Genomic DNA, 8,907 nt, shown 5'->3' with positions numbered 1-8,907 from the left:
AGTGGTGTGATAGAATCCTTAGTTGCTGACTATGTTCCCTGTCATGCTGTTGATCGCTTCTGTGGGCTGGTTAACAGTTATCATTTTACTGTACTGTGCAATGCTGGCCTATGATACGATAGAATGACCAGTCGTGAGACTAATGCGGTGTTTGTATTCCGCATTACTGTCATCTCCGTACTTCAGGAACCATCTTTCCATTAATAACTACACTGTCTACCTTTTGTCCTCAGGGAGCCAAGCTATAGGGGTGATAAGGGGGGGATACTGTCCCCCTCTCCTTCACCTTTCCTTTCTCCTTCATGTTCCTCTTTCACGCTTGCCACAATAGCCCTGGGGAATTTTGAATATCCTTTGGATGTTCAAACCTGCGTTTTCCTGTTGCTATACTTCCTGAATGTGTTTCAGGTTTCATTCATAGTTAAACAACTATTTAAGAAAACTACCCATGTATCTGCCCCAAGGCAGGATAGTTATGAGTAGCAGGGTGTGACGGAGGATATGGGCAAGTACCTGGGACAGTGGGCGCCTCCAATATTTTGGAACTTCGCCCCTGGATAAGTGCAAAATCCTGGAAAAAAATAAAAATATTAAAAAATAAAAAATGCCGTCACCTTTGCAGTTCCAGAGAGACATGAATCACTGCTGGGTCCTGGCCCATGCCTGCCAAGCCCTGTTTACCACCCTATTCAGCACCCTCAAGGGGAAGAGAAGGTTTCTGGATCCAACAACAAAATGACAGGCACTGTGGCCACTCCCACAACAGCCCCTGAAGCCACTCCAACCCCTGTGATGGGCCCCACGGCTACGCCAGCCCCCGCAGCAGGCACTGCAGCAGGGCCCGAGAACCAACCCGTGTTGCTATCAGTCACCCCTACATGCAAGACTGAACGATGGATGCAAAAGTTAGCTCATTTAGTAGGGGAAAAATCTCCTGTTAAGAAGGGGAAGGAGGAAGAAGAAGAAGAGGCAGGCTACTCTAAATGAGGGCCATTGTGGGAACAGGAGGAGGAAGAGGAATATATCATAAAAGTGGCAATAACCAGCGCATCCCTATCCCTGGGTGAACTGCGAGACACGCAAAAAGGTTTAGCTGCCATCCGGGCAAGCTCATTATCACCTGGCTGCTCCAAGGCTGGAATAATGGGGACAATAGCCTGGAATTAGAGCGCAAGGAAGGCAAGCAGTTGGGATCCCTTTCTAGGTAAGGGGGCATTGGCAAAGCAATTGGAACAGGGGTACAAGTCTTCACCCGCTGGAGGTGACTCCGGTCAGGCGTGAAGGAAAGGTGTCCCTTCAGGGAAGATGTTGTATGTCACCCAGGCAAGTGAACCTCCACGGAGAGGGATATCCAGTACCTGGGGGAATTAGCTGTGCTGGGGGTGATTTATGGTGACATAGACAACAAACAAACATCCAGAGATCCAGATGAAGTCAAGTGCATGCGACCCAAGTTGCGGGAGTTTGTATGGAGTGCACTGTCATCATATGCCAACTCATCGGCAGCGATGACATGGAAAGACGGAGAGGAACATGTGGTGGGTGAATTGGCTGGCCAACCTCAGCAATACAGTGAGTCTCTCTTCCTTTTCACGGGCTTGCATCTTGGCTGTGGAGAAACTTTCCCAAGAGGTCTGCAAACTCAAAGAAAGTGCTATAGAGACACTGTCCCAGGAGTTCCAGCAATTCAAAAAGGATACGTCCTACACTTTCCACCTGTATGAACGTCAGCTTTTAGGAGCAAGCATCCCTCTGCTCAAGAAAGGGGACGTAGTGGGTACACACCACGCGCCAGCCTGTGGTTCTACACAGTAATGAATCCTATGACCAGGACCAGAGCGGTCCTGTCTCCAGCCAGGTGGAGGAAAGGGACAATCGGGTTTATTGGACAGTGTGGATTGGATGACCTGGCACGTCAGACCCACAGGAATATAAGGCTCTAGTGGACACCAGTGCACACGGTACCCTAATGCCATCAAGTTATTAAGGGGCAGAAGCCGTCTGTATTTCTGGAGTGGATCCCAACAGGGGATATACGGGGAGATCCCAACAGCTAACTTTATTGGAGGCTGAAGTGAGTCTAACTGGCAACGAGTGGCAAAAGCATCCCATTGTGACTGGCCCCGAGGCTCCGTACGTCCTTGGCGTAGACTACCTCAGGAGAGGGTACTTCAGGGACCCAAAAGGGTACCGGTGGGCTTTTGGCATAGCCGCCTTAAGTACGGAGAAGACTAAGCGGCTGTCTACCTTGCCCAGCCGCTTGGAGGACCCTTCTGTTGTGGGGTTGCTGCGGGTCAAAGAACAGCAGGTTCCAGTCGCTACCACAACAGTGCACCGGCGGCAATATCGCACCCACCGAGACTCCCTGATTCCCACCTGTAAGCTGATTGATGGACTGGAGATGCAAGGAGTGATCAGCAAGACTCACTCACCCTCTAGTAGTCCCACACAGCCAGTGTGAAAGCCTGATGGCAAGTGGAGACTAACAGTGGACTACCGTGGCCTGAATGAAGTCGTGCCACCGCTGAGTGCTGCCTTGCCAGACACACTAGAACTTTCCATATGACCTGGAGTCAAAGGCAGCCAGTATTGTGGGAACGCGTCACAGGTGGAAGGCTGCTGTATGGAGTCCTATACAACAAGTTGCAGAAACTGATGAAGGAGCAGGTGAATTGAGGCAATTTGCAAAGTGAAAGCCGTCCAGCTGGCTTTAGATATTGCCGAAAGAGAAAAGTGGCCAGTTCTCTATCTCTATACTGACTCATGGATGGTAGCAAATGCCCTGTGTGGGGTGTTGGCAGCAATGGAAGGAGAACAACTGGCAGGGCAGAGGCAAACCCATCTGGGCTGCTGCATTGTGGCAAGATATTGCTGCTGGGGTGGAGAACATTTTTGTAAAAGTATGCCATGTAGATGCTCACGTGCCCAAGAATCGAGCCATCTAAATAAGAACATCTAAATAACCAGCAGGTGCTGGGAGGTGTCTCAGTCTGGGGACGAGAAGGCTAAAGAGAGGGTGCTTGAAGATGCAGCCAGAGCCTCTGTGGCAGTGCCCAGAGCACAGCAGCAGACTGAGCAAAGAAGTGAGAGGGGCAGCAGTTCCTCTGGAGAAGAAAAGGCTTCAGGTCTGCCAGGAAGGGAGTGCTGAGGTTCAGCGTTGAGGTCCCTTTGAGATGCTTCATGAGGAGCTCTTCCCGTGACTGGTCAAGAAGCAATAAAATGTTGAAACCACCACCACCACCTGGTAAAAAGGCTCTCCTCTCCTATTTGGCACTTTGGGGACTGCGTGCGGGCTCGTCTCCCCTTCTGGTTGTTTGAGCCCTGCTGTGCCATCCCCCAGCCCTCAAAAAGGAGTGGCATCTTGACCTGGTTTTGGCTGGGATAGAGGTAATTTTCTTCACAGTGGCTAGTGTGGTGCTGTGTTTTGGATTTGGGGTGACTATATTGCTGATCCCACCCCGATGGTTTAGTTGTGGCAGAACAGCACATACCCAGAGCCAAGGGCTTTTCAGCTTCTCGTGCTGCCCTGCCAGCGAGGAGGCTGGGGGTGCAGCAGGAGCTGGGAGGGGACAGAGCCCGCGCAGGCGACCCAGACTGGCCAAGGGGATATTCCAGACCATACGGCATCGTGCTGAGCAATAAATATGGGGGGAGTTGGCCAGGGAGGTGGGGCCGCTGCTTGGGGTCTGGCTGGGCGTCGGTCAGCAGGAGGTGAACAATGGGATTGGGCATCACTTGCTTTGTACTTTTTTTTTTTAATTATGAATTTTATTATTCTCCCTTCCCTTTCTGTCCTAGTAAACTGTCTTTATCTCAACCCTTGAGTTTTTATCTTCTTTTTTTTTCCCAATTCTCTCCCCTATCCCACTGTGGGGGGTGGAGGGCAGTGCAGTGAGTGAACAGCTCTGTGGGGTTTAGCTGCCTGCCCGCTTCCACCACGAAGCCTTCCGAACCAGTGCCTGCTTTTGGAGTTCCTGATTAGCGTAGTACCAACGTGTCTCTCAGCAGGGCACAATTCTTTGCCTTTCAACTTCTCTTGCAACTTTCCCCTCCTCTGGGCCAGCGCAACAGAGGGCGACTGTTGGAGGCCCCCGAGGTCCTTAGGGTCCGGAGGGGGGACGCCCTCAGGCTGAAGCTCCTTCCCATGGCAACACGGCCACGTTTGGCTACAGGTGTGGGCCAGCATCACAATGGCCATCACAGCGGCCTGCTTATGTCACAGCAGCCACCACCACTGCGCCTTTCCTTCTGGGCCCTATAAATACAGGAGCCTCGCAGCCAGCCCACCACTTGCGAGGCTTCGAGGCTTTCAAGAGCAAAGGATGCTTGGAAGCAAGAGGAGCCAGAGCAGGAAGATGGGTGGCTGCCCATCACTGAGTGCAGCAATGAGTAGACTGGTGTTGTTCTCAGGCCCAAGGAGGAGGCTGCGTCATAAGAAGAAAAAACGGAATAGGAGGGGGAAGATCAGCTCTCTCACAAGAGCGATGGCCAGCGTTCATGTCAACAGCGGAACGCAGAGCGCGGCTCTGAAGCCAGCAGCGACCAACGCAAGGCCCTGGCATGTCTTTTGGACAAAGAATGCTGTGGGACCACGGCCCGCCAATCGTCCTGCCAACAACCAGGGACACAGGCATGTCCATCTGCCAGCCACCAGGGAGGAGCCCATGGAGGTGGATCCACCACGAGATGCGGAAGAACCCATGGAGGTGGATCCACCGCTGAGAGAACAAGCATGGAGCTACCCTGGAATGTCTTTGGTGTCCACTGTCAGAGCCCAGCAAGAGCAACGCAGGAGTGCCTGGACAGCTCCCTATGCGTGGCGTAGCCTCCGTGCCCACCATTAACTTGGGCAGAACCACCAGACTGGATGTCTTGCAGGCTTGCCTGTAAGACATTGTGTTAATAAATAGTTCTTTTGATAACTGTTGAGGCTTGTGTGAGCTCTTGTTTCCCATCCCCCGTGCCACTTGAAGAAGTGGCATCTCTTCTTCATGGAGCCCTAAGGGAGAGGGGAGGAGGGGACCTGGCTGCTGTACTGGTGTCACAGGAGGAGTCCCTCAGAGGACCACCATGGGCTTGGGGAGGGGGGATGCTGGGAGGTGTCTCAGTCTGGGGATGAGAAGCCCAAACAGTGGGTGCTTGAAGATGCAGCCAGAGCCCCTGTAAGCAGTGCCCAAAGCATAGCAGCAGACTGAGCAAAGAAGTGAGAGGGGCAGCAGTTCCTCTGGAGAAGCGAAAGGCTTCAGGTCTGCCAGGAAGGGAGTGCTGAGGTTCAGCGTTGAGGTCCCTTTGAGATGCTTCATGAGGAGCTCTTCCCAAGACGGGGCAATAAACAAGGAAACAAGAACACCACCACCACCACCACCACCATCTGATAAAGTGCTCTCCTCTCCTATTTGGCACTTTGGGGACTGCGTGCGGGCTCGTCTCCCCTTCTGGTTGTTTGAGCCCTGCTGTGCCATCCCCCAGCCCTCATAAAGGAGTGGCAGCTTGTCCTGGTTTTGGCTGGGATAGAGGTAATTTTCTTCACAGTGGCTGGTGCAGTGCTGTGTTTTGGATTTGGGGTGACAACATTGCTGATCCCACCCCGATGGTTTAGTTGTGGCAGGGCAGTGCATACCCAGAGCCAAGGGCTTTTCAGCTTCTCGTGCTGCCCTGCCAGCGAGGAGGCTGGGGGTGCAGCAGGAGCTGGGAGGGGACAGAGCCCGCACAGGTGACCCAGACTGGCCAAAGGGATATTCCAGACCATATGGCATCGTGCTGAGCAATAAGTATGGGGGGAGTTGGCCAGGGACGTGGGGCCGCTGCTTGGGGTCTGGCTGGGCGTCGGTCAGCAGGAGTTGAACCATTGCATTGGGCATCGCTTGCTTTGTATTTTTTTTTTCATTGTTAATATTATTCTCCCTTCCTTTTCTGTCCTATCAAACTGTCTGTATCTCGACCCACAAAATTTTACTTTTTTTACTCTCTCCCATCCCACTGTTGGAGCTGGGTGGCAATGGATTGAGTGACCAGCTACTCAGTGCGTAGCTGCCTGCCCAGTTCTACCCCAACACTGCTTTTTGTTTCCCAAGACTGGGCACAAAGAATTGTTCTAATAACAACTTCTAGCCCTCAAAAAGGAGTGGCATCTTGTCCTGGTTTTTGCTGGGATAGATGTAATTTTCTTCACAGTGGCTAGTGTGGTGCTGTGTTTTTTATTTTGCATGAGAATAATGCTTATAACAGAGTTATATTGATATTGGTATTCTGTCCTAATCGGCACTTTGCTGACTGCGTCCTGGCTCGTGTCCCATTCTGGTTTCTCTAGTTCCAGAAAGTTTCCTAGACCAAGTCTGTACAGATGGTGAAGTTCTGGTACACATCATATTATGAGTGGTGAGGGAAATCCTTTTTTCAGCATGAAGGAGAGGAGGTTCATTTTTGGATATGACTGCTTACTGCAATCACCTACTACCAGTCTTTATATTATATTAATCTTTAGGTTTCCATCCTAGTGTTTCTTTTTCTGTTCTTTTTTTTTTCTTTGCTCTTTTTATTTTTGTTTGTTTGCATGTTTATTTGTTTTTTTAATTGGTGAATTTGTTGAAATGTATTTTGATCAGAATTTCCAGTATTAAATACCAGAGAGCAAATTTATTACAGGTAACAATCTTCTTCAACAAGTTTGTTTGTTGACCCTCTTTTTTTAAAGAACCCACATAAGAAATTTCCAAAATACTAATTCTAATATTTTCTGTATCATCTTATCTAGTGTTGGCGTCAAGGTCTTGGTAAGTAGATATTTCAGTATGCATCATTTGGAGTTCCTTCATGTGCTTTGAAGTGTACCCCATCCCTACATACTCCTGGAGTAATGAATTTATTGTGTAGTCATTCTGTATATTTAAAACTGTCCAGAGAAGGGTTAACTTACTTTCATAAGAGTTACTCTCATACTGGTTTTAGACTGGTACATCAGAAATCTGTAATAGCAGTGTATTCATGCATCATCTGGCAAAGGGGATAAAAACTAGTTTAAGAATGTTCCCTGATATTACAGAACTATTTAGGGCAGTAAAAAATTAAGAGTTGCAAATGCATGTCAAGATACAGAGTAACCAAATTATAGTTTAGGAATTTTATATTGTTAAATGTTATACTGGTAAATGTAAAATAATGCAGACAAGGGAGGAATCTATGCAAGGATGAAAACTGAAGTTTTGGACAATTCTCTTAAATATTGATTAGATATTTAGTGATGGAAGTAATTAAATCTAGAAATGATCAGTGAAAGAATACGAAAGAAAAATGAAAAATCATTATGACTTTATAAAGTACAATGCTCTTGTATTTGGAGTACTGTCACCAGTTATTGTTACTCCCTATTCCCCTCTAAAAGGATTTAATAAAGTTAGATAAGGTAGAGAGTAAGGCATAAGAATGTAAAGACTGTGTTGATGGGATAGATCAAAAACCTAGTGTCCTTTTACTGACAGCTGGGAAAGGTTGATGCCACAACGTATAGTGAATGTGTGAAAATGTTCCATAATATACCACAGTGTGTATTACAGAAATAATAGTAAATGGTCATTTTTTTAGAAGATTCTCTTCATTCAGAAACTGATCCATTTGAAAAATGCAAATGTTTGAATTTATTCTTAACAAATATAAAATCCAGAACTTTTTGCCCTGTCTCACTTTTATGTTTTCACTTCCCAAGAACTGGTAGTTCCTAGAGTCCCTGCTAGATGGCATAACAAGCCACCACAATAATAATGATGTGATAAGGCAGGTGTGCTAGTATGTTATATGCACAATAGCCTAGTCAACTGCTTAGCCAACATTGCTCCTTTCTCTTGAGTTTTTTGGTCATGCTTTCTTACTTATATGTGGGAGATCACAGATATGCTTTTTATTTTCTTAATTATTAAAGCAGTTACAAGCAGAATTAAGGTTTGTCTTTCTCCTATATGAAAGGAGATGAAATCTCCTGCTTGTAGCCATATTTCAGAAAGCACACTTGAATTCTAATAGATCTTCTCATGGCTTTTCCCCAGTCTTTCCTGCTGTAGAAATGCTATGAACAAGGCTCTACCACTGTGCCATAAACTCCGTTATATCCAGCTGCAGGTGAAAATTTCTCCTTATTCTCGTAAAACCTCGTGAATGTCTACACACTGTCCTGCTGCACATCTCACTTAGCTTGACAAAGTCTATGCTGGGATGACGGCATGACGTTTGAATGCTGGCACTAACAAAAGAAAAACAAATCAGTTTTCCCTTCAGTGTTTTTCTCATTCTGAGAGTATTATAGCCTGATTCAGGAAGCCTGATTCTCCTGCCACTTTTGTTAGGGCTAAATTAAGAGTAATTCAAAATAACTCACTGGGGTGACACAGTTGTAACTGCTGTTAGCAAAAGAACAATTGGAGTGCAAAAGATTTACATGGGAGCATTTTCAGATATTACAGCTCTGAATGGATTTTTTAAAGTACTGTTTTAATTACTGCTGGCTTACATAGTAATTACTTTTTAGGGAAACATAATAGATACAACAGGGAAGGACCAAAGTAGGAAGATAAAACTGGCTATGGACATGTTATCTATAATAGAATTCAGTCAATATTTGCAGGTGCAAATTTACAGGCAGGGTAGTCCCCATCTCCATCTCTTTGCTGCAGCACCATGAGCCTGAGTATTCACAGCACAGCACTGCAGTTTCTCCTTGGTACCTTGGCCACAGGATGCGGAAGCAGAACACTAAAGGGAATCTGTGGCACCATGCATCAGCTGGTGAGTGGGAGTCTTGTCCTGGCTAGTGCATCATGGTGCAAGAAGGATCATGCTCCAGTATCTGATCAGGTGTGCAAGGGTTAAAGATTATCATCTTTCCCTTGCCTCTCATAGACACATGGGGACTGCATT

The sequence above is a fragment of the Anser anser genome (assembly GCF_964211835.1).
Source record: "Anser anser genome assembly, chromosome: 2".
NCBI classification, from domain to species: Eukaryota; Metazoa; Chordata; class Aves; order Anseriformes; family Anatidae; genus Anser; species Anser anser.
Note: the sequence above shows the minus strand (reverse complement) of the source record.